Below are 26,872 nucleotides of genomic sequence, written 5' to 3'. Positions count from 1 at the left end.
CTTAATGTTGTAGTTTTTCATCCGCCTCAGATGACTTAAAATCTCGAATGCCTTCAAGTTCAACCCGCATGAAATCTTATCTAATTTAATCAGCCTGTAAGACAACAAACAACATGGATGCCGTGGGCGAGGCGCTAACACCTTGTGGCAACTTTACGCATACACTACATTTGGATTGAGGAAAGGCAATCTTATCGTTTATGTGATGCTAATGCTCCATATCTGGTGCTTCAATGAAAAGCTGCTTGAATAACATGAATATTATTACTTAGATGATCATGGTTAGTGAACCGTTACGAATGCCTGAAGGATTACATTTTTAAAGTGCTCCTTTCTTTGTATATTTTGAGGTGGCATAATAGAGTTTCTTTTCAGACCCTTCTACGTCCCAGGGGTGGATTCAAATACACATTATTTGTGCCATATGAAGGTCACATTAAAAATTATCCAGGAAACGGTTTACCGTGCCTACATTTATTTATTTATTTATTTTAATTTAAAATATTTTTTAGGACTAGTTTTCCAAACGACATTTGAGTTACTATGCTTATCTCTCGACATCTGTGATTTAGGGATGGCACTAACATCACTAACATGTTTTATTCTGCGTTTTCTCTTGATGAGGGTTTTACAGAAGGTCATCTGCTGTGCTTGCGTGCATCATGTATGACGTATATATGTCTTTTTAATTTATTATTTATTGATATTTAAATGTATTATAAAAACCCTATTTAAGTAAACTTCACAAGTTTATAGAAGTGTTTGTTTATAATAAACTTGCATAAGTGAGCAGAGAAATCTAGACAAGTATCACTAATGTTAACTCTTTCCTCTGCCAACGTAAAAAAAAAAGAAGAAGTAGTAGTTGCTAGTCACCACCAGCATTTTTTATCATTTTCAAAAAAAATTCTAGCCTGGATGCCAGCTGAACTTAGCCCCGTCCACAACATTTGAGGTCGGGAAGTTCGGTCTGGACTTGATCCGTTGTGGAGCAACTACACTCTAAAAAATGCTGGGTTAAAACAACCCATTCACTGGGTTAAAACAACCCAATTGCTGGGTTAGTCCATATTCAACCCATCTTGGGTTGTTTTTAACCCAACATTTTTTAGAGTGTATGCTCGAACCAGAGCTGTTTGGACCAATCAAATTGTCAGGGTGGGCTTTATACGATGATGGACAGATGATCAACAGTGACGTAATCATGTACGTCACCAAAGAGCGCTTAGGTTGAATTTGTTTACTAAATGGAGAACTTGTTCGTATATGCATTCACCTTTACTATTTCTCTCAAAAATGATGATCGTGTTGGTGAGGACTCCGTGTATCCTTAAATTCTTTTTTACCACACCGGCAAATATCATTTACACTCTTCTTCTTCTACTTCTTCCAGTGTGCGTGCAGTTGAGTTCTGTTGACAACTAAGCGTCACTCAACATACATCACTTACTCGGTTGCTCTGATTGGTTGTAGGTCTATCCAATTGAGTGCAGAGGCATTTTCTTTCCTGGTTCAGTTGAAACATGCCTCATAATCACGGCCCAATGGAGCAGTATCAGACATATTCTGACTAGAATCTGAGTATGACTACATCAGGCTAAAAAATGTCATGACCCCCAGAATATTTTGTGACGAGTATCTGAACATGCAATATATCAACCCATTTTACTCTAGATTAATGCATTCTCTTTTATCAACACTTGAATGTGGCCAAGTTTCATAAAAAGCAACATTTTGAGCAAAAAGCTGAGAAACATGCGTTTTTGCCAAAGGCTACATCCAGATCAGATTCAGAACGATGATCAAAAACACAGATGAGTCAATTAACAGCCCCAAAGCTTCACAGTCCTATACCTCGTCCTGGGTTTCATTCAGTAACATTAGGCAGTTTTAATTTATATGCGGTTTAATTTTGGTGATTGTGTACATATGCATATGCTTACATATGCTATCAATTGTTTCTGCTTCTTCTTCTCCAGTGTATTTGATCAGGAGTTTCAGTACTCTTTCAGAAGATGTGTAATAGCACCCCCTACCATATAACATAGACTGTAAAAAATATGGACGACGCACATTCACTCTCTTCTATTGTACAGAAGTGAAGCCGCCAATGTCCAGTATGGCACTGACATCTAGGAGCCCGAGTCGGTGCAGGAGTCAACATGAAGTGGAGCCGTGGTATCAATGCCCCACCCACCCTCCCTCCTGCAGAATCGGTTAGTACAGTTTACTGCTGAACAACTCATGAAATAAACAGATAGGGAAATTTAGAAATGAAAGTTGAAGCCCCAATCTCCTCCCGAAAAAAGTCTGTTGGTGCCTCAGTGACTACTTTGCTCATGACGTCACACTCCCGTTTTTATAGCATCAAATAACTAACTAAAACCAAACTTATTAAAAAAAACTAACACTTGACCTGACATCAACGTGATATAAACTTCTTAAAATGACAGAAACCGTCTTTGGAAAAAAATTATTTGAAGTGTAATTAGATTTTTTTAGTTTGTCTCAAGTCTCATTACATTACACGGAGAGGGTGGGGTTTATGACCTATACTGCATCCAGCCACCTGGGGGCGATCGAAACGTTTTGGCTTCACTTTTCATGACTTGTGCAGCCCACTTGGTGGGAAAGCGGTGTCTCATAAATGACGGAAACTTCCATCAAAGGCAGGATAAGAGTTCAAATGGGCAGTCAATACCATCCATATTGAAATAAAAGCATGCAGAAGACCTGTGCGCAAATGGTAGCTCAAAAAAGAGGAGAAGCATTATGGTAATACAATATTGGCAAACACAGACATACGCATTCGGACGGGATTAGATTTCCCAGAGGTTTGCCGAAAATAGTGGGTAATTTGCTTGAGATGCAATAAGAAACATTTGACAGATTGAGAAAAAAGTCAAATGAAAAGGTAAGCATGACTAGCATAATATTTCAATTGTGCAACCTCATTTTGTCAAATAAGCAAGAATTGTGAACATATTTAATTGTGTGCATTCAGTACATCATCTAGCTAACAAATTAGTCATAGCAAGACAATGCATGCATTTACAGTACACTAGTTATTAGGCAAATTTAATAAACCAGTGAGAGTGTGAAAAGTGTGTTTAGTTTCTAAAATTCCAAAGGGCCAAAAGTGCCCACAAAAACACCCCAAAACAGAACAAACACATGGTCGGGTGAACATCAGCCCACAGAATTCAGTAGACATCTGAACACTACATCTGTGGGCTGATTACAGCGGTCAGAGCAAAAGCAATGGCTGCATAAACAAACTAATGTTACCTTACATGGCATGTGTCCTTTAAACCACTTTCTTTTGATGTCAAAGTGTGTGTATTTAGCAAGCACCTTTCCAATGCTTTTCAAAAAAGTATGAGCAGATTAAAAATTAGCCATCGAAATACTTCACATTTTAATTCTATTTTATGTTAATCATAAGTCTGATATCTTCCCGTGGTAGATAAGCTCAGTCTTTGCTGAAGCACAGGATACAGAAAGTGGGTCAGCCCTTCCTCTAAAGAGCTTCTGGCCCCTTCCTCTGTGGTACCTATTGAATTAATCACGCTTTACGCTTGGTCAAGCAGTGCTCCCAAAATGCTCCTTTTTCTATCTCTTTCCACTTTGCTTCAAAAGCTGCACAATACTGTCTCATTTCGATTCATATAAATTACCAACAGCCAAACATGTTATACAGTATTTGTGAAATTGTGTTTAGTAAAAAAACAGCTTTTCGATTAAATAAAACACACATGACCGCACATTCAATATTGATTCAACATTCTTAAAGAGATAGATAAAAATTAAAGGGGACATATGATGCATTTTAATGTTTTACTTTTCATTTAGTATGTAATGTATCGGTTTGTGAATGTATATGACCTGCAAATTCACAAAGCGGTTTATTCTAACAGAGAAGACTGATCCAGACCTGCCTCAAACGCCTCGATCAAAGTCCAGATATTACTTCCTCAAATGTCCACGTCACAATGTGCAATATTAGCATAATGCCCGCCCAAAGGTATACACAAAGAAAGAAGGCAAAGTTTCAGTGAATTGAAGTGTTGTCGTCGTCATGTCGCAGTGTGTTTGGATGCGAAAGCAAAACCGCTTTTGCTTTCAGAGGTTAACCAGAGGTTATGATGTATTTATAAAGCTGGCCCTTAGCAGTACAACCCAAAAGTTTGCTTGGGCACAGCGCACTTTACAGAGGACCTGTTCCTGAACCTGGGAGAGTACTACAACACCGGCAAAAACTGCTTACACTGTGAAACATTTGGCTCAAGTCATGCTTGCAAAGTTGGTTCCAGTCAATCGGGTTGATCATCCGCTTTTTCAGAATCCAATTTGGGCTCCAACTGATATGGTAAAACCGCGATTATGGTAAGGGGCATTATATTTCCGACACGAACTTGAGGTGTTTGGCCAATCAAAATGCACTGGGTCAGCTGGCCAATCAAAGAACTCTGAGCTTTTCGGAAGGAGGGGCTTTGTAGAAATCTGCACGTTTCAGACAGTTTGTGAATAGAGGAGCTGCAATAATGTATAGTATGTGAAAAATAATGTGTTTTTTGAACATTAAACCATTTTAACCTATTACACCCAAACATCTAAGTAATGAACTTTTAAAATAAGACCACTTTAAAAGTCATCATTTACTCACCCTCATATCATTCCAAACCAAACCTTTTTTTGTTTGTGGAGCAAAAACAACAAACATTGGACCCCATTTGGTTGATTTTGATTTCATTGAATGGACAAAAAAACAAAGATATGATGTTCCACAAAAGAAAGCGCTGTTAGAGTTAACTAAAACTATTAAAAATAGCTTTCATTAATTGAAATAAAGCTGAAATTGAATAAAATATAAATATTAGATGAAAAATATAATACTTAAAGGGTTAGTTCACAGGCGTTCTGACATGGAACTCGGAACCGTTGCACTGTGTTTACTATGTAAAATGTGTAAGAGACTGACACAGATGAGAAGAAATTAAATAAAGTCATTATTTTAGTTTGTTTTGCGCACGAAAAGTATTCTCGTCTCTTCTTAAAATTAAGGTTGAACCACTGGAGTCACATGGACTATTTTAACAATGTTTTTACTACCTTTCTGGGCCTTGAAAGTGTTAACTAAATTGCTGTCTATGGAGGGATCAGAGAGCTCTCGGATTTCATCAAAAATATCTTCATTTGTGTTCCGAGATGAACGGGTTTGGAATGAAATGAGGGCGAGTAATTAATGCCAAATTTTTCATTTTTGGGTGAACCCTTAGAAATGTTAGAAATGTTTTTTGTGGCAACTAACTGAAAATAAGTTAAAGCAGTAGTACTAAAATGATTCAAATTAACATTGCAATAAAAATAAAGCTAAGAAATAAAAGACAAAAACTAACAAAATTACAAAAGCACATAAAAACAAACAAACTTTTAAATAAAAAATGTAATCAAATTCAAAATATCAATAATACTATAAAAGTATATGCTAAAATAACAGTAAAGGCCAGTCATACATGTTTTTGAATGACATGATTGGGAGTAATTCTTAGAACTTTAATTTTGGGTGAACTATCCTTTTGCTACATTGCTCTGCCCCTTAAAGCATGGCAATGTTAAAATTAGATTTTGCAGATGAACCTTGAGCTGCTAGTGTCCAATAAAGAATTGTTTCACTTCCATCATCTCGGTGCTCAGCTTTACCCAGCTTTACCCCTTAATAACTAAAATCTCAATGATTTTTGTCAAAAAATCTCAACTTCTGTGGACTTTCTAAAAATAATGGATGCATGAAGACAAATGACATGGGTGATATGAGAAATATACAGATGTATAGACTATGTTAGATTCAAGGTGATAAATAACTGCTATGCCTTCACCACTCTTGACCATGGTTGATTTCCCCACAGAGGGGAGGTTAGAATAAGTGGATATATGGAGTGTACAAAAGAAAAAAATATTTAAAGAACATATAAAACTGCTGTTTTGATAACTGCTATAACAGGAGGAGAAAAATAATGACCCTATTGCTTACAACAGTGTGACCTTGTAATAGGGAAAATAATAGGAGACAGAACCTGAGGCTGCAATTCACTCCCACACAACCAGAAACAACCAAACACCCCACTTCCTAAAATGACAACTGCAATTTAAGCAGTTCGGCAATGAGAAAATAAATCAAAATGCTTTTTCAGACCATAGGCTCTATTTCTAATTAATGTGAATTGAAAAAAACTGTTCTTGAACATCAGGAGCAAAAACACTGCATAAACAAGCCATTTGTCAACTGCTTAAAGCTATTGACCCCTACTGGCTGAATCACAAAACAACTGTGGCGCAATCATTTAAAGGTACACCATGTAACTTTTTTTTGCTCAAAATTAACAACATTTAAATGAGTCAATACATCATCAATTCTTCTTTCAAAACGTGTTTTTGTCATACCCTGATTCATTATGGTAAGCCAATTATGAGTATGTTTTAGCAGGAAATTGCGTACATGCGTCACTTGCCTTACGTCACATTGATAAATAGAGAAAAGTTGCTCAGGCTACATGGAGGTGGGAGTGGCAGGTTAGTTGTCACCATAAGTAAGTTAGTTGTCACTATAAGTAAGAAAGATTGACATGGATCATGTTAAATCTTGAACCTCCGGAATCAAAAACCCGTAAAAAAAAAAAAAAACGCTGTACAGAGGAAAGTCTGCTGGCAGAAAGAGAATGCGACAAAACTCGTAATAAAACAAGAATCAACATTGGCTTGGCTTTTCGGAGGAAAAGAACTGAGGGATTTGAAATGTTGTAAAGGTGATGGAGATATTTTATTGAAGAGATAAATTGCCATATGTAGCTCTCTAATTTATTGTATTTGATTGTATTGTAAAGCATTAGCTACTGAAGGGTCATTATGGTTGTGGAGGCACTGTGTCTATTATTGGGTATCTACAGTAATTTCTTCAGCTAGTCAGCTTGAGATCCTTTTCATCCAAACTAGTTATATCTCCTAGTAGTGAATGTTTTATGAGCAGTTTGATAATCTCTCTTATTCAGGAACGTAGCCAGAACTTATTTTCAGGGGTGGCCAGGTAAGACTCAGTGATTTTATTGAAGTGGCCAAAAAAAAACTTCAAATCTAGAGAAGATTACTGTATATCCTGCGTGTAATACCTTAAAACGGATGTGGAATTGAACACACATAAAACGGATTTCATGTAACTGCATCTCAACAAACTGGTTAAACTGAATAATCGTTCCTATGATTGCATTTTTGCCTGGCATAAGTTTTCTTCCATACGAGTCTCCATATACCGTAACCAGTAGATCTCCTTGAGTAGCCTAAAACAGATTAAATGGCTTATAGGTGTCAGTAAACATCACAAAAAAAATGCAAGGGCGTGTACATTTATATTTGCGTTTCGTTGCAAAATGCAATGCAAATGGCTGTGCTTGCTTTGTGCTATCACAGGATATGTGAGCACCTAATGCTGTGCGAGTGAGCATGTATAATATTTGTTAATTTTGTAGGCTAAACCTTGAGGGTTTTTTTCCATTTCACTGTGCTAATTTTCCATTCTTTTTCTATGTAAACATGCATTTGAAGAACATTTTTGACTGTTGCGTTCGCGTCTCGCTCTAGTGTGTTTGTGTTTATGCTTGTAAAGTTGCTTCGCCAAGCGCGCATTTTCAGCGTTGCCATGTCCACTTTTTATAGGCGTCTTTTGGCTTGTTATTTTTCCCATATTAATAGGTAAAGTGACAAATTAGTTCAACTGGAGTGTGTACAAGGCCTTTGTGCAAGTGTCAGTTCTTTTTAACTGAGGAAAATCAGCTGTTAAAGCCGTAAAAAAGCTTGCGCAACAGGGGTCAAAGGGCCAAGATTCTATCTGGGGTGGCACTGGCCACCCATGGCCACCCCGTAGCTACGCCCATGCTCTCTTTTTATTTTTAGTTATGAGAAAGAACAAAGCAATTCTGAAGCACAACCAAAACAATGTTCTTCCGCAAAGTGCATGCAATTTAGTTTTTTAACTGCCAGATGGCCAAAAGTTACATATGGTAACTTTAATTTCTCCTTTGACAAAATCATGATAATGAGAATATTGTAATGAAAAATTTTCATTACAGATTGGAGTCAGATTGGAAGAGAGGGGTTGAAAAGACGTGTGATGTCAGCTGAAAGTTGTTTCAAACAAAGGAAACTTTGCAAAAAGATGACCAAAACTAAAATTAAAACCTTGGAATAGCATGCACTAATAAATAAACATGCACAATAAGACCAGGAACATGCTCAAATTTGATTTCATAAGAGAATTTAAATTTAATTATGATTTAGTTGTCCGTTTTGTTTATCTATTCTCTACATTAGGTTATATGTTGTGCAAGGTTGCATCTATCACGAATAACACAGACAAAAGTTCACATTTTGTGAATGAACATTATTGGAAAAAAAACTGGGTGACAAAAAAATTTGTCAATGCAAGCACGTCCATCCAAACTGCTGACTATCGCTAGCAGGTTTACTGTGTTTCTGTAGAGGGGTTGAAGGGAGCTGAGATCGTACATTTAATGCACCCTACTTACTTTCTTACTATCTCCGTGACTACAGAATGAACACTTTTACCGGAAAGACCAAAGTCTAACTCCAAAAAAAAGTTCATTTCCAACAAAGACCCGATCACCAATTAATTAAAGTCAACATAAAATAGCATTCACAGCTAATTTTCTTTTCTATAAAATATTGTAAGATACTTTTCCAAGTGGAAAAAAGGTAGGCTGGGACCTGATTTGATTGACCAATGAGATGAGGAACCTGTAAATAGAGTTTTTCATGTTGACTTTAAGGTAAAGCTAAACCATGAAGACATAGAACGGCGAGTGTGGTCCTGTCTGGCAAAAAAAAATGGGGTAAGTCCCCGGACGAGTGGGCTGGCAGAGAGGCCTGGACAGATCAAGCGCCATGATTTATCGTGTTAAACACATCACTAGTCCTGTCAGTGTATCAAGGGCGAGAGCTTAACGAGAGGCGACAGTGTTTATTGGAGACACTGGCTCATGCGAGATTTCAGGGCAAATTATAGCCTGAGGCAGTTTGTCTTTTCTCTTTGCTCTCAGAATCACAACCATGGGCGGGCAACGAGGATGAGAGACAAAAAGCAACCAGGAAGAAGGGAGGTAACGGAGAAATAATCGGCAGTATAGTGCGGCGGAAGCAGCACAATCATTCTTCATTGACCTGAAAGACTGTCAAATACTATTTTCAGAGTGGCCAAAACAAGAGCCAAATTAAATTGTTCATGCTGTCTAAACTATTTGTGTTTGTTTTTTTGTTTTTTTACATTTTGTCCTGGTTTTGCCCTTCTTAATACAACAAATCTGGTCATTTAAAATGAATACAAAATCTAAAACGGATAAAAATATCAGAAATATATAAAACATTTTCACCTGTCAATCAAAGGTGTTCCCCACCCCTTGAAAGTTTGTGTAAAAAATTAACTAATTTGATCATACTTCCAGCCACCAATAAGAGTTTTAACACATATTACATTTAAACAATTCCACAGATTTTCATCAAAAACAGAATAGAAAATGTGAAAAATGTGTCTATGCCCGGTCGCAAGGGTCATGCAGAGATTTTAAATGAATCAACAGTATTTATGCTCAACATGAAAATGACAATAATCAAAAAGAGAATTTGCTGTTGAGGATTAAATGTTACATGTGTAGTGCAACAGAATAATATGATTTCAAACAGGATTATGAACCCACGGCAAAATACTTCCACTGAGATTTACAGCAGGATCAAAAAGATAGACAAAACAAAATATGTCTATGTCTCTATACATGCCAAGAGCAATACAAACCATTCTGTATTTTCTATTATAATAAACATATGGCAACTGAAAAGTATGAATAATCAACAACAACAAAAAAACAACAACACAAGAGTTCACAAGAGTTCACAAATGTAAAATATGTGCAAATGGTCCCCTTAATAACGATTTGAAGATCTGTATTATGATTGCTTTGGCTAAGAGAGGATATTCTCTCTGGTGATGAGGTCCTTCTGATGGGTCATCGCTCTAACTGTGGAGAGGAATTAAATTAAAACCTCTGAATAAAGAGCGGGGTGGGAGCATCTGATCTGCAGCCATTAGAGATCCAGAGAGAGAATAACGTTGGAAGATGATGCATGATTCCGACTGTTGCAATTTTATAAACACAGAATGCACAAAGCAATATAACAGGAGCAAGAGGAAAATGCTAAATATAATCTGAGTATATCCACCATCATCTGGCCTTCCCTAATCCTCCAAGGCAGTCATTACATTCGAACATAAACCGGCCATAAGCCTTCTCCATAATTCCACGCCATAAGGAGAATTTGACTGAAGAAAGTGCTTGCTTTCATCCTAAACTGTCATAAAATACTCAGAATGAACTTATGAACCCTTTCGGAACAACTCAGTTTACAGTATGAATGTCAAATACTGTATTTTGTACTTAATGCCACAATACGTTTTAATATAAATGTAAACTGCATTTTCAGATTGTGATTCTGTGATGACAGGATGGGTGCACCACAAATGGAATAACACTAAGTATTTTAGGAATTACCCATGTTCAGATCGGGTGTGTTGCATTGTCTAGTTCAATAGAAAGAAAAACAGTTCAAATAATATTTATAATTAAAAAGGGTTAAAAATGACCTGAAACTCAATATTTAAAGCAAGTAATGACATTTTTATGTGAACAATAACTTATAATAATATATGAATAAATCAAGATCCTTACAAGAAAACTATAGTTCTAATCTCTTTATTTTATTAAACACATTAAATTATCAATAAAAATAAAAAAGATCATTATTAAAATATTTTATAAATTTTATAACAAATTTTAAATATATTATATAGACATATTATACAATACGCATTACTAATGTTTAAAGCGAGCAACAAAAGAGCAATGTGGAATATTCATTTAATTAATCAGAAATAATTGACAGATTAGTTGCTTATTAAAATGGTTGTTGCTTGCAGCCCTAATCTGGAGTTAAAAGTTTATCTTTTAAAAAAATATTAAAAATCATATACTCCAGTTCACATAATGAATAACCAAAAAAACTACTGATTAAGACTAAGTCTTCATTTTCCTTTATTGAATTTCCAGCTCACGCACAAAATGAGCAATCACAGTTCTTGATATAGATAAAGTAGTTTGCCCAATCAAAATCTTTCATGAGAAATGTATCGATTAAAACGGCCACTCGTCCAAATATTGATTTCCTAATCATGCAGTACAAGCACACAAAACCAAGTGATGCATCTTTTCACTGTAAAACAAAATGTAGGTTTTCTGGCACACACACGTTCCCCGTGGGTATGCAGCATCACCAGGGCTGGGGTCCCTTCGGCTGGGCGTTGTGTTATAAGGGAGGAGGGGGCGCATGAACACTCTTATGTGAACAACTCTAGAAGAGCCTTTTGTTGCAGTACGTGTGTCTGCAGGGGCACCCTCCCCTACTCAGCCTGACAGGCGGCTCGAAAACTGTCAGCCTTGATCAGTCGCCCTTGCCTGGATCTCAACCCAAATTATAATCAAGAGCTCAGTCGCCCAGCAATGCCAATGCAAGATCAAGCAAAACCGATCCAGGGATCTGAGATTCGGGATATCGGTAACAATGACCCATGCTAGGCTAACGGCCTACTAATCGAAAGTGCCGAAATGCTAAATGGAGACACCTCTGGTCGTCTCCAGGCATCACAGTGAAAACCATTTCTGAAATCATCGACATGCTGGTAGAAAGCACAATTAACCCGGCATTTTGTAGTCGTTTCAGTACATATCAGCAAATAAACTGCCTGCATTTTCTAAAGAGACTATAGTGCAATGTTCAACCCTTGAATGAGAAAATTCTATGGCACCAATAATCCATTAGACATGTTGGGAAGATGGTATCGTGACAATATAAACACACAAATTAAACCTCTTAAGGTTCTCCGGGGTTCAGAATAACCTTAAACATTTTTGTAAAAACGTTTGTGACTCCATACCAATAGTTTATTAGGATGAAATTGCTTCTGCTTCATTGTGACAGATAAAGAACCCATGACGATAATTGAAGTAACGACGATGAGCAAAATTGTGTACCTCTCTAGAAGCATTAATCAAAGGGCCGAGCAGCGTTAAATGCTACGAACTGCCATCAAGGTCGGAATCGCAACTGAGACTGACACACAAGTCACAATCCTTCACGCCATACTGTCTGCGGCATACAGAGCATTGTCCAACAATATACGGATACAACACAAACAGCAAATAAAGCGAATCACTTCAAAATATCACAAGCTACTTGGCTTAAACTACAACAGCACATACTTCCTACAGTTTCAATAAATTCTTCAGATGTAAATTTAATGTTAAATGGCCCATGAATAGTCCATAACTGCTAGGATTAGGAAACTTGGGGCTAGAAGAATGATTCCAATGGAAGATTCCAAAGGAACATCTTCAATAGACACCGTAAGGTAAATTTTTTCCGTGAACGAACAAGCAGAATGCCGTTTCTTAAGGCCAATCATAACTGACCAGGCAACAATGTTATCTCAAAACATATGCCAAAAATAACACTTGAAAACGTAAAAAGATTTACCTTCACAGAGCTCCTAACCGATGGCCACCAATATCGATGTTCGGAAAGGACTGAAATTAAAAACCACAGAGGGAAAATGATTTCTCCAGCGATCTCTCGCTCAGCCCCAATGGAATGACACAATTTGATTGGTCCTGGTATGAGGTCATGTGGGTAAGGCGCTGGACACGTGATCCCTCGCCGGATACAATGCGCAAAATGAAAAAATAAAAAACGCCTAAATCCAAATTTCACTGCAGCAGTCCCTTGTTTGTCGACAGCATTATCACCGCTTGGGCTGAAGTAAAGGTTTTTGAGGCTAGAGAAGTCCCACTACGCTCAGCGAGCAGCCCCAGGGGTATTGGGGGTGGAATCGGCACCCAAGACTCCAGCCGTCTGGGTATCTCCAGCGGGCGACACGTCAGCGAAGCTGTACCCACCACTGTACATGCCCATTCCTGCAGTCTGGTCCAGCCCAGGGTGTCTGGTCACCATCTGTACACTCTTTCATCAGTTCCTTTTGTCATTACACTGTGTACTTGTCTGTTGTGATATTTAAACTTCAACCTTCATATGCTTCCATGCCCCTTCTACCTATCCCTCACCCCACTCTGTCCTAATTTTTTCAGAGCTTGAATGGCATGAACAATAAAAACAGGCGAACAGACATGGCCTGAAAACCAAGAGGTTTTAGCAGGGTGAGGGGTGGCTTTCGATCAACATCACAATATCTGACAGTCATTGTGTCTACCAGCCATTTTAATCTGGAAGAGTGAGGAATTACGGGGAGCTGCGCTGGCACAATCTGGATTACAAACCCTTGGCTAATTCGCTTTAGTTGACCGGCAGAATTAATCATGAATCATTGAGGTTAAAACCCTGCAGAATCACAACTCATTTACCAGAACTAAAAATTGTTACCGAGACAAATAAATGAAAGCCTTTTTGAAAGAGGTCTTAAAAAGCCACAAAAAGCTCAGTATGCCAACAAATGAGAATCTAGGTACTCCTGAGGTTAAGACAAACCTAAGACATCAACTCGAAAGCATTTAACTTTGAGACCCATCAAACGGGTGCTTCTTCTGTTCTCCACTGGGGTAAATTCGATCAGCTCACTGAAGACAACAGAAACACAAATTCAAAGAGACAAACGTTCAAACATTCACAAAGGGAAAGAAACTTCAAGTGCTTCCTGTGGAGAAGTGCAAGCCAAAATCAGAAACCCAAGATACACGTTTTAGCATCCTTACCAGTAAAAGGGAAGTTCTCAGGGTTTAGTAAGGACCAGAGATGGAAGACAGTAGGCAAAATGAGAGGAACGTGAATGCGCCTAGTCCTATAAGTAAACTCGACCATTGCCTCCAGCAAGGTCAAAAGGAAGGGTGGGGTGGGGTGGGAAGCACAGTGGAGTTGTTTGGGACCAGCATTGGGTCTATCATACACTCATCAATTGGGCCAGCTAATAGGCCATGACAAGCACGAGGAGACAAAGATACAACAATCATAAAGAGTTTGAAAGGGTGAAGATCACATAGAAAGCACATTGAAAATGTTGTACAGAACATCAAATCAGTCTCTTGTTCTAGAAGTACTCTTCTACCGTATGCCGTAAGAACTTCCTGGATTGATCAGTTTAACTTTGTCTGTAAGCCCTAATTGAGCCACAAGCCTGCAGGGTTTAATTAAGAAGCTCATTACTGACTGCATGACACGAGGACCATTGTACTGGCTCAGTGCCTTTGCTTCGAGAGGTCTGAAAAATCCATAAACCGATGAGCGTAGAGGGAATGTGCAAATGCCTACGCCAGTACCGCATGACGGCGGCCTCTTATTTTATGCACTCGAGCAAAATCTCTTTCCACTCAGATCCTCAAAAAGAGTTCTTCAGGACGTTATTAGTGACAACGGGGGTTACTTTTTACCGTGGAAAGAAAGGTTCTTACCCTACTAGCTTCAACATGCTCGAGGTCAATGAGAGAATGGGAGAAGAGGAAGTGGATGCTTAAGACACGTTGCCCTGGAGGTTTGGAGGAATTCTGTAGTTTAAGTGTATCCCTTGGCCATACCTTTACACATACAGGCTGAGGATAAGTGGAAAATTCTGTTGCCTCAGGTCTCAGGCATACTGTTGCGAACTGGCTCTAAAAGCTTTTACGTCACCCCTCTCATCCAGACGTAGGTAATGGAAAATTTCGCCTGACCCTCCATTTGGTTGCAGTGAGAGTTTTCAATAATGGGACACCCCTGCAGCTAAAACCAATAGCTTGTGACATCCATTTCAAATGGATCTTTCAGAGTGGAACTGTCACCTTTATGGTGCATAAACAACCTTTGTAATTCACAAAGCTAAAACATGCAAGGCCATGTAAAGTACAAAACATAAAACGTCATGGGCATGCTACATCTCTGATATGGCGCAGAATAATTTTATAGTTCAACCAAAAAAGTAGAAAATCACCTTCATGTCATTCCAAACCTGTGACTTTCTTTCTTTTGTGTAACAAAAAAAATTAAGAATATTTTGTAGATATTGAAGAATATAAAAAGACTAAAGACACCTGATGTCAAACAGGTGCCATATTTGCTTTGAGAGGTAGGGTGAAGGACCAGGTATAATTAATAACTTTACATCGATGTGTTCATCAAGACCATTGTATGACTTCAGAAGACTTGGAATACAGAGCAAATCATAGTCCACTTTTATAAAAATCCTATAGTGTTTGTTTGTTGTTGTTTTGTCATTTTGAAGCTTGACAGCACCCATACCTACTCATTTTCATTAAGTGCTCCTCTTCAAAAATCCAAGCAAGTAGTTTACATGAGGGGGAGTAAATGGAAATATAATTTTGATGTTTGGGAGAACCTTTCATTTAAGGGATTTTTTTCATTCTTTCTCTTTGCCCTGAGAGATAGACTTTTCTTCTAAACCATTTTGTTTATGAATACTTCAAGATATTTGTTCCCATTAAGTGGATATGAACAACTGAAGATGTTCCAACTATCCATGTTCAACTAGAAAGGTTTCTCATATACCTATCAAGAATTGGCATATGTTTGATGTTCATCAAATATTTTTGATCCAAACCTGTATGACTTTCTTCTGTGGAAAACTGATGTTTTTGAATAAGTAATTTTTGATCACACTGACTTCAGTGTGGGTAAAAACAGTTGAAACATTATTCAAAATATTGTGTTCAAAAGAAAGAAAGGCAAACAGGTTTAGAACAACAAAGAGGGGAATAAATTATTAAATGTTTACCTCTAAGTGACCTATCCCTTTAACACTGCTAAAATCTAACAACAAGTAAGAGACGACAACAGCTTCACTATGATGCCATCATTTGGTCTGTGTGTAAAGTTTACCATCAAAACTTCACACACACAGAATGAAACTTGAATCCTTCTATTGCGGATGCAAGAATGCAAGCTGCTCTTTAAAAGGCAATTTATTTAGAGACAAGCAGCAATAAGAATGAATGCCAACACTGGCATATGAATTGCATGCAGTGTTACAGAGGGAACTGACTTTCTTTTTTTCAACAAGGATGCGTTAAATTGATCAAGCGTGACAGTAAAGGCCTTTGTAATGCTATAAAACATTTAAATTTCGAGTATAGGCTGTTTTTTTCTATCTACATGTCAAAAAATCATGCAAAATGGATCACAATAAAAACTGCATTAAGCAGCACAAGTGTTTTTTAACATTGATAATAGTAAAAAAAAAAAAAAAAGCTTCTTCAACAAAAAAGCATATTAGAACGATTTCTGAGGGATCATGTGACTGAAGACTGGAGTAATGATGCTGAAAATTCCGATTTGCAATCACAGGAATAATTTACATTTTAAAATGTAATAATATTACTGGTTTTATAATCTTTGTGATCAAATAAATGCTGCCTTGTCTTACAGACCCCAAACTTGAACGCTAGTGTACGCTTCATACACACTATATCAAAGCACTATTCAAACATACTAGAAACAAGATTAAGAGTAAAAAAAAAAAAAAAGAATTCTGCTGTGTTACTGCACTTCTAAAAAAGACCCTATATAAAATATAGGGAAAACACTTTAGAAAGCTTTCATCTAAGAAGCCAGGGTATATATTTTGAATGCAACGAAAAATGCAAAAGCAAAAGCCAATCACATAAGTGTAATGCAAAAGAACTGTGTATCAGGAGGAAAGAGACGCTGCATGTTAATGTGGTCCATCCTACTAAGATGTCTGTTCAGGTCAGCTTAACAGCACACTACATGGCTCATCGTTCCTTAAAGCAACGCCTCATCATCCTTCAAACAGCACCAGTGATTCAGAGAGACCTCTGGAGTCTTCTGGGTCTTTCCTTCTTTGCTGTCCTGTGCTATATCTTCTTGTGTGCACCCCCCCCTCTGATCTAGAACACGGAGCCCAAACGCTGCGGCTCATGTGGCCGGGTGACGAGACCCAGTGACACAGGACTGAAGTGGCCGAGGAAGATGTCACAGCGACTCACTGATGAAGTTCTCCCAGAGTTCTCTTGCCAAACTCCCTCTCCCTGTACACACTTAAGGCTATTCTTCATAGCAACCGTCTACGCTGGCAACTTGAACATACAATACAGAAAACAAACTATTAAGCTAGAATCTAAAATGTTTTATAACGGTCAGTCTGACATCTAGCCTACATTGCTATCTGAAAAAATGAAAAATCTGAAAAAGGATAATACAATTGCAAAAGTCAGCGAGGTTGTAATTGCAATGGCCTGTAGAACAAGTCTAAATAAATCAACATGCATTCATCAGTGTCTGAACGTTTGTCTCAGGGGAGTTGTGAGTAAGATATCATATTTGCTTTCTGTCGAGAAGGCAAGAATGATAAAAAAAAACTCTGCTCTCAGTCACAGAGTTTTGAGGAACAAACTAATTATTCAGTAGAGACTCTCCTATTTCCTGTCTAGAAAAGAGCTGGTCTGTTGCATCTCACAGATATTCTCTCATATTTCTGGGAGCTTGTGGGAAGATTTATGTTGCAGATACACTATTTGTCAAAGGTTTTAGAACGCCTGCCTTTACATGCACATGAACTTTAATGACATCCCATTCTTAATCGGTATGTTTAATATGGAGTTGGCCCAACCTCTGCAGCTATAACAGCTTCAACTCTTCAGGGAAGGCTTTCCACAAGGTTTAGGAGTGTGTTTATGGGAATTTTTGACCATTCTTCTAGAAGCGCATTTGTGAGGTCAGGCACTGCTGTTGGACGAGAAGGCCTGGCTCGCAGTCTCTGCTCTTATTCCTCCCAAAGGTGTTCTATCAAGTTGAGGTCAGGACTCTGATTTGGAGGAACTTAACTGGCCTGCACAAACTTGCTCAATCATGTCTTTATGGACCTTGCTTTGTGCACTGGTGCGCAGTCATGTTGGAACAGGAAGGGGCCATCCCCAAACTGTTCCCACAAAGTTGGGAGCATGAAATTGTCCAAAATGTCTTGGTATGCTGAAGCATTAAGAGTTCCTTTCACGGGAACTAAGGGGCCAAGCCCAACCCCTGAAAAACAACCCCCACACCATAATCCCCCCTCCACCAAACTTTACACTTGGCACAATGCAGTCAGACGAGTACGGTTCTCCTGGCAACTGCCAAACCCCGACTCGTCTATCGGATTGCCAGACAGTCCAGTGGCGGCGTGCTTTACACCACTGCATCTGATGTTTTGAAGCTAATGAACACTGTTGAACACTGTTCTGAAGCTAATCTGAAGGCCACACAAAGTTTGGAGGTCTGTAGCTATTGACTCTGCTGAAAGTTGCCGACTTCTGCGCACTGCACCTCAGCATGCGCTGACCCAGCTCTGTGATTTTTACGCGGCCTGCCACTTTGTGGCTGAGTTGCTGTCGTTCCCAATTGCTTCCACTTTGTTATAAACCCACTAACAGTTGACCGTGGAATATTTAGTAGTTATTGCACAGGTGGCAACCTATCACGGTATCTTGCTTGAATTCACTAAGCTCCTGGGAGCAACCCATTTAGTTTGTAGAAGCAGTCTGCAAGCCAAGGTGCTTGATTTTATACACCTGTGGCCATGGAAGTGATTGGAACACCTGAATTCAATGATTTGAAGGGGTGTCCCAAAATAGTGTATTTGTTCAAAACATAAAAAAGGTAATTGTGAGCTAATTTAAAATAAGAAGGAGTCACATTTATAAGAAATCAATTTTTTTCATATCTCATAATGGTGACATATGAAGTTGCAATTTGAAAAGATAATCGCAATTATATCTTGAAATGTATTCCTCATTATTGTGAGATATGAAATTGCAATTACAATAAACAGTCACAGTAAGAAATAAATGCACAATAATGAGAAATAGTTGCAATTCTGAGAATTAAACTCAGCCAATAGTCAATTATGAGAAAAAAGGTCTACCTTTTAATTTGTTCACTCAAAGCAGAAAAGAGCTTTGATAGTTCTGGAGGCAACTATATCTGATGTTGTATTGCTATGAAGAATAATATTTTGTTCTGAATATATAAGAGTCGTTTCAATCTATTGACAGCCCTGAATTATTTTAAGTTGCAGCTTCTGTTTAAAAAAAATAAACAAAGTTTAAATGTACTGTATGATGCTTATTTACAGTAAACCTGGTTGGAAATCAATGAAATGGAATAACTAGTGCAATAATACTGGAAAACAAAAACAAAAAGAGACCAGAACGTCGCCTCACCCTGCTGCAGGGAGAACAAAAATTGAGCTGTGTATACATGCATATTTATGCACGCAATAACTAAATGTGTAAACAACATTGTAAAACATGCTTATTTATATAAGCTTTCAGAATGAGTAGATCTATAAAATCAAAGCCAAATGCCTGCCTTTGTTGTTTTCTGGAGCACTGAGAAGTGTGTGTTTAATGCCCTGCCTTAGAATCAGTCAGGCTGCATCAGCATCAAAGTGAGTCATTAGTGGCAGAGGAAAGTATTGCAAAGCAAGCTTGAACAGAAACAAACAATCCATGTGCTGTTGAAAAGCATGACTGTTTAACAAGGCGACTTATGCAAAACACAAAAGTGCATTTTGCTCTAGACCGGATCAATGTGGCAACCGCTCTGGATTTCAAAAAAACTCAGCTGACAGGCAGGGGCGGTTCTGGGGGGAGGGTGTCTTTTGCAAGGTTGTTAAAACGATCAAATAAAGTGTTTTTCCTTCTACAGAGTACTAAAAACCTCCCACGTCCACAATGTTCAGTCCCATAAATAGTGGAACTCTATTCCATTTAGATCACACATCCATACTGGACATTAAGACTATTTGGAGAAAAAAAATCCTATTAGCTATTATTGCAATTATTTAATTTATCCTACTTTTTTTGCCACAGTGCACACATTTGCAGTTGCTAAATGCGTTCTAAATCATACACTTCCCATATTGTGCTTATCATTGACACTTTTCTGTTCGCCACAACCACGTATTACCAAAACTACATTTATTTATAATACAACTAGGGCTTACAAGCGTTTGAAATGTTTTATCTAAATTAATTACACAATAAATTAATTGCACATAAATTACCTTTTGGGGGTAATTTTGCAGGCAAATTTAAAGTAATTATAATGCCAGAATAATAATAATCATACGCTGTTTGTTAATTGGCCAGAGGAGAACTGGCACCCCGACTGAGCCTGGTTTCTCCCGAGGTTTATTTTTCTCCATTAGGTCACCTAATGGGGTTTTGGTTTCCTTGCCACTGTTGCCTCTGGCTTGGCGTGCTCAGTTGGGGACACTAAATTTTTCAACTAAACATCGAAATACATCTAAATAATAAACTAAATTAACCATTTAAACTAAATTACTGATCAAATTATTGATCTAAAGCCCACACTGTCACTGTATGATACTTGAAATTTTTCAAGAATGGCTATACAGCTGAATAAAATTATGCTGCATTATTTTCCTGTTTAACACTGTAAAGCTGCTTTGAAACAATCTACATTGTTAAAAGCGCTATATAAATAAAGTTGACTTGACTTGACATTATTGTGTTAAATGAGAAGCATCAAATAGTAAATAATGAACTATACCTTTAATGGGCTTTTTATTAATATGGACATTTTTTATTATGAAATTATACTTTAAATAAGAAACTAAAACTTCCAGTAGGTGGTGGTTCAAAAGAGTCTGCTTTAATATTGCAAAAGAGCATCTTACAATGACATATAATGGCCTGATGCCCTGGGGTCAGTGTGAGAGAGTTTCGGGGCAGCTGATGGGACTGTCACTTGTCTAAACGGACCAGAGCTGTGTTGCAGCACTTGTACTTGTGTTTTTATGTAAATTATAAAGCAATTAGTAATGTTTTGTATCATATCGTTGTTTTCCAGCACAAATGTGTTTTATAAATGTATAGCCGTCATGGAGTTACAATGCAGCTGTATCATTTCCATCAATTATTGCAAATAATATCAAGAATAATTTGTTTTGACAGTTTAACTCATGACAGTTTAACAATTTTCTAAAATATAGCGAATAAACTGTGATAATGTGAGAAAATGTTGAAGGTGTCTGAATAAATTTTGGTTTGACTGTATATATACACCAGTATATCAGTATATCGTGTACATGAATGTGGCGACTCCCTGATCAGTGCCCTGACTAATGAACTAGGGAGCTGATTGAGACACACCCCTTGTCTGTGACACACCAGAAAGACGCGCACCAGAATAGAGTTCTCTTTCGTGCTTGAACGAACAATAACACATAATTATGCAAAAATGCCATTTTTGTCGGGTATTCTCAGAGTAGCCTTAAATTAGTTAAATAACGTCTTAAATGAACTTAAAGAGGTGAGAAAATGAGATGTGCGTGACAGCAACATGTTCGGCAGCGGCAGATCTTTAAGTCAAAGCATGATGTTGATGTGATGACTCATTAATGTTCAAAGAACAAAGGTTACAGAAAAAGTGTAGGTTTAATTAGGATTTATTCTATATTTACAACACAGCGCAGACTAATAACTTTATTCAATTTCTGTATATTTCCTACCTAACAGGCCACAAGTATGCTAAACATGACATTTATTATAATGGCTTTATGTGAAGATTGTTTTAAACTCATTTCAATTAAAAGTAATTTTTTTTAAAAACCTAATAAATGTTGAAATTGATAAAGCGTTCAATTATACTGTAAAGCTGAATGTCTATCATTAATGTTTCATCGAGACATCAGTAGGCTATTAGTATCAGTGATACTGGCCTTCATTCATAAAAAGATATTACAACAAATATTTCAAATATACTGTCTTTAAGTTGTTTCTACATTAATTTGGTGAGTAACTGTGAAAGTATTACAATATAAAAACATTAAAAACTCAGATGATTTTAATCATGAATAATTATAGAAAAAATGTGCGATTAATTAGTTAAAAAAAATGTAATCGATTGACAGCACTAATGCGCAATAATTATAAATATTTATATAACAAACATAAAAATGGCCAATTTGGCAAAACATTTTTTAATTTACAGCTGCAATGAATGCAATGAAAAACATAATAATATGAAATATACTGTATATATATTTTTTTTTTCTCTGGTGCATATAAAATACATTTCTAAAAATTTCTGATGGGTGACAAAGTGTTGCATCAGAAATCCTTACAGTCGAGCCACGTGAGAGTACAGAGATAAGCCTTGATCACCAAGCTGTAATGTGGGGTTTTATGACTGGGCATGTTCTTACACATCCTCTCTGTGGTTGGTTCAAACTTGCGCACTAAAAAATCTCAAGAGTGAAATACTGACATCTTAATAAATAGGTCAATTTGCCATTCACTTCATGAGCCAATTATAAAATGCTTTTGATTTAAAATCACTGCAAAAAGAGATGGACTCTGGTGCTAAAAAATAGGTGCTAAAGGAATCGTTGCCCTCTGCTCATGCAAATGAGTTCTGTAGCTGTCATTTCAGTGAGCTTGAATATATATTGATTTGCGGTGATGTTAACATAAGTTGCATGGTCACTGCCGTACATTAAGAGAAGTTCAATGAGTTACGAAATCTGTAGATGTGCATGCAAGGGAGGATAAAAAAAACATGCATCCAAGCTCTCACAAACAAACACAAGTGAATGTGCTCAAGCTGTGCAATGTGAATATATGAATATATAAATCCTTAAGAATGACAAATTAGAGTCACGACCACACAACACACCAGACGGAGTCGGTCTTAAACAGGGGTGAAATAGTCCATAAGTCAGGCACTGACTGCACTGGAAACATTAACTATGACAAACAGGGGACTATGGTCCCCACTGAGCTGATAATGGTAGCACTGAGATGTTAATAAAAGTAATCTGCGTGTGCCCTGCATTCACTCATCCCGCAGTCACAGATGGGCTTGCCTTTAATGTGCGCCCAGATGACAAGAGCATCCTTTAAGCCAAAATACCCGAAAAAGCCAAAGCATGCAGCCGAGACTGGAAGCGCTCCAGCATGCTAACTACCCACAAGCCTCTTCATCCATCCTCCCTGGACTGTGTAGAGTAGTCTTTTGCGCCATGTTTCGCATATTATTTCCCTTGTCAAACCTTGACTTTCAAAGAGAAAATGTATAAAAATGAGACGCTTCGAGACAGGAAAACATTGTGAACTGCTGTCACTGATTGAGGAAAATGATGGACATGTCGACCCTGTGCTCTGTGTTCAGAGAGGGGAAAAAAATCGAATCTTGTTGTAAAATATTTTATAAGTGAATCACAGGAAACCTGTCAAGAACATGTCTAGGCTTATCACTGTGTAAAAATACTATCTGTGACCCTTAGAATTCCACTGTGTAGCAACCGGTTAACACACATCAATGGGAGGCAACAACGTTAAATATGTAAATAAAAGTAACTCTGACAGTAACTTTACAAGGTGGCAGTGCCAGAGGCAAACTTTTGGAATATAAAATTTGGTCACTAAGCTTTGCCTCCTATTTACCATTAATCTCATTGGATAATCAATCAATCATCAACAAGATAATGTCCCCATTTGAATTCCCCCAAAACAGTAGAGTTTATTTTTTCATTCCGGCAATTTACACCCAAGTACAAATTGCAACTGCCAGACGTTACCCCATGCCAGGGTCAGAAATTAACTTTTCCATTAAGGTGCCGCATGCAATGGATTCCCAGGGGCTTTTTTTTACCGTCATAAGAAGGTTTTTTTTAACCTTCATACCTCCATAATTTAACCAATTACTTAAATCAATCAGATTACTATATAGAGCGTTACCAATAAGATTTTATCATTAACAATAGCCATCTTTACACTGCAAAGGTGGAATAGAAGCTGCATCTTAAACAGCATAGATGTTTATTTACACAGACTGTTTAAGGAGCGATTGCTCCTGTCTGCCTGCTGTGTCTGTTGCTCTGTAGCTCAAGTCTGTAGCTCTGTAGAGCCTTGCTTACGTTTGAATCTTTATTTTGATATTTCCTCTTTCTTCTACTGCTAAATATAACTTACTCATCACCATACATTGTTTAAAAATTGCCTATCACGTTAAATTTGACATCGCTAGCTTTTAATCTAAATCACCATCACACGTTAGCATTTCGCTAGCCTGTTAGCTTGTTATCTCTGCACCCGGGTCTCCCGTTTTCTGAGTTCATAACTTGGATTAGTAAATTGTGTCCAGCAAACGATTGTGGTAAGTGGTAAGTTGGATTAATCAACAAACACGGTTAGTCATGTCTTCTCCTGTCATTATCACCTGCACTGCATGTCGCATGTTTAGTGTAGGCTTCTCCGCTAGCGAACAGGGCTTCACATGTGATAAATGTAAGGAGATAGTTAGGCTGACGGAGAAGATTTCAGAATTAGAAACACGCATCCATACTTTATCTGAGAGTAGTGAGGATGTAACAGTTTTAGACACTGATTTGGATGCGAATAGCTTAGTGAACTCTGTACATTCTTCGGTGCAGGGCCCTCGCAGCAGGGAAATTGGGTAACAGTGAGGCAGCATAGTCGCAGACCAAAGAACCGCTTTTCCGTTCCAGTTAGAACATCAAACAGGTTCTCCCCTCTCAGTGAAGCACCCACTGAGTATCCTGTTGAAAGTGCCCTAGTCATTGGCGATTCTATTACACGGAACGTGAAGATAGAGACACCAGCCACCATAGTCACTTGTTTACCGGGAGCCAGAGCACCTGACATCAAAGCAAATTTAAAAGTGCTGGCTAAAGCTAATCGTAAATTCTCTAAGATTATTATTCACGTCGGCACTAATGATGTTCGACTTCGCCAGTCGGAGATCACCAAAATTAACATTAAAGAGGTGTGTGAACTCGCTAGTACGATGTCTGAGGCTGTTTTTTGTTCTGGACCGCTCCCTGTAAAAAGGAGTGATGAGATAGTTAGCAGACTATCATCACTCATTGGCTGGTTGTCTAAGTGGTGTCTGCAAAATAACATAGGGTTCATAGACAATTGGAAAAGTTTTTGGGGCAGACCTGACCTGTTGAAGAAGGATGGCATCCATCCCTCTTGGGGTGGTGCCGCTCTTCTCTCTAGTAATTTGGCACATAGTCTTAGAGCTAAACCTTGACTCACTAGGGCCCAGGTCAGGAAGCAGACAAACTGGCTAAACCGACCGTCTGCTAGCTGTCTCACGTTACCGGAGTCAGATAAATCCCAGCACATAGAGACTCTTTCACCTAGATATTATCATATAGAGACTGTGTCTGTTCCCCGAATTAGTAAATACAAAAAAACATCAAAACCATTCAACAGTAAAAATTTAATTGACGTCCAACAAATAAACAAAAGATATAATACAGATGAACAATTGATAAAGCTTGGGTTGCTGAATATTAGATCCCTTTCCCCAAAAGCGCTTATTGTTAATGATATTATTACAGATAATAATCTAGATGTGCTCTGTTTGACAGAAACCTGGCTAAAACCTGACGACTACATTACCTGAAATGAGTCCACCCCCCAAGATTATTGTTATAAACATGAGCCGCGTCTGAAAGGTAAAGGGGGAGGGGTTGCTGTAATTTATAATAATATCTTCAGTATTACTCAGAAGTCTAGTTTCAAATATAATTCCTTCGAAGTTTTGGTGCTTTATGTAACGCTATGTAGTGTACATGATAAAACCCGTTCAACATTTGTGTTAGCTACTGTATACAGGCCACCAGGGCATAATACAGACTTTATCAAAGAATTTGCTGATTTTCTATCAGAGTTAGTACTGGCCGTAGATAAAGTACTAATTGTTGGTGATTTTAATATCCATGTAGACAACGGAAAAGACGTATTGGGATTAGCATTTAAAGACACACTAAACTCTATTGGAGTTAGGCAACACGTGTCAGGAGCCACTCATCGCCATAATCATACTTTAGACCTAATATTGTCACATGGAATAAATGTTGATACCGTTGAAATTCTGCAGCAGAGCGATGACATCTCAGATCATTACTTAGTATCATGTATACTTAATTTAGCTAAGGTTGCAAAGCCGCCCCCTCGCTTCAAAAATGGCAGGACAATCACTGCCGCTACTAAAGATTGCTTTTTAAATAATCTCCCTCATCAGTATCATCTGCTCAGCATCCCAGATAGTATAGAAGAACTCGATGTTGCAACAGAAACTATCGACTCTCTCTTTTCCAGTACTTTAGACACAGTTGCTCCTCTGCGCTTAAAGAAGATTAAAGAAAATAGTCCAACGCCGTGGTACAACGAGCACACCCGGGCCCTTAAAACAGCAGCCAGAAAAATGGAGCGCAGCTGGAAGAAAACAAAATTAGAGGTATTTCGTAATTCGTGGAAAGAGCACATGATCACATACAGAAAAGCCGTAAAAACTGCTAGATCTGCTTATTTCTCAACTCTCTTGGAAGAAAACAAACACAACCCAAGGTATTTATTCGATACAGTGGCTAAATTAACCAAAAATAAAGCTTCAACTTCTGATGATTGTAAACAGCACAGCAGTAATGACTTTATGAACTTCTTCACATGTAAGATTGATAATATTAGGAACAATTTTTTAACCATGCAGCCGTCTACTACAGCATCACATCAGACAGAGCATTGTAGTGTCACTGAGGAAAAATTACACTCATTCACTGCTATAGGAGAAGAAGAATTGGCTAAACTCGTTAAATCATCAAAATCGACAACATGTATGCTCGACCCTATACCGACTAGGCTATTAAAAGAGATGCTACCAGAGGTCATAGATCCTCTTCTTAATATCATTAATTCATCTT

The 26,872-nt window shown here is 37.8% G+C and overlaps 2 protein-coding genes across 7 annotated transcripts in view; one reads left to right on the top strand and one right to left on the bottom strand.

Moving 5' to 3' along the window:
• The window catches only part of tfpia (tissue factor pathway inhibitor a), a 1,059,262-nt gene that overhangs the window by 315,152 nt on the left and 717,238 nt on the right, over positions 1 to 26,872 (top strand). The window lies entirely within an intron of this gene.
• pcbp3 (poly(rC) binding protein 3) overlaps positions 1 to 26,872 on the bottom strand; it is a 78,722-nt gene that overhangs the window by 19,784 nt on the left and 32,066 nt on the right. The window contains exon 1 of one of the 6 annotated variants that reach the window (XM_079820832.1): positions 12,652 to 13,160. The exons of 4 other annotated variants lie outside the window; for them this stretch is intronic. The gene's annotated coding sequence lies outside the window, so the exon portion shown is untranslated. Of the gene's footprint in view, positions 1 to 12,651; positions 13,161 to 26,872 lie in introns of those variants that run through there. One more of the 6 variants, XM_079820835.1, reaches the window with a different exon arrangement.

The sequence above is a fragment of the Gobio gobio genome (assembly GCF_949357685.1).
Source record: "Gobio gobio genome assembly, chromosome: 7".
Lineage (NCBI taxonomy): Eukaryota > Metazoa > Chordata > Actinopteri > Cypriniformes > Gobionidae > Gobio > Gobio gobio.
The sequence above is the reverse complement of the archived record's forward strand: the minus strand, read 5'-3'. Positions and strand labels throughout refer to the sequence as shown.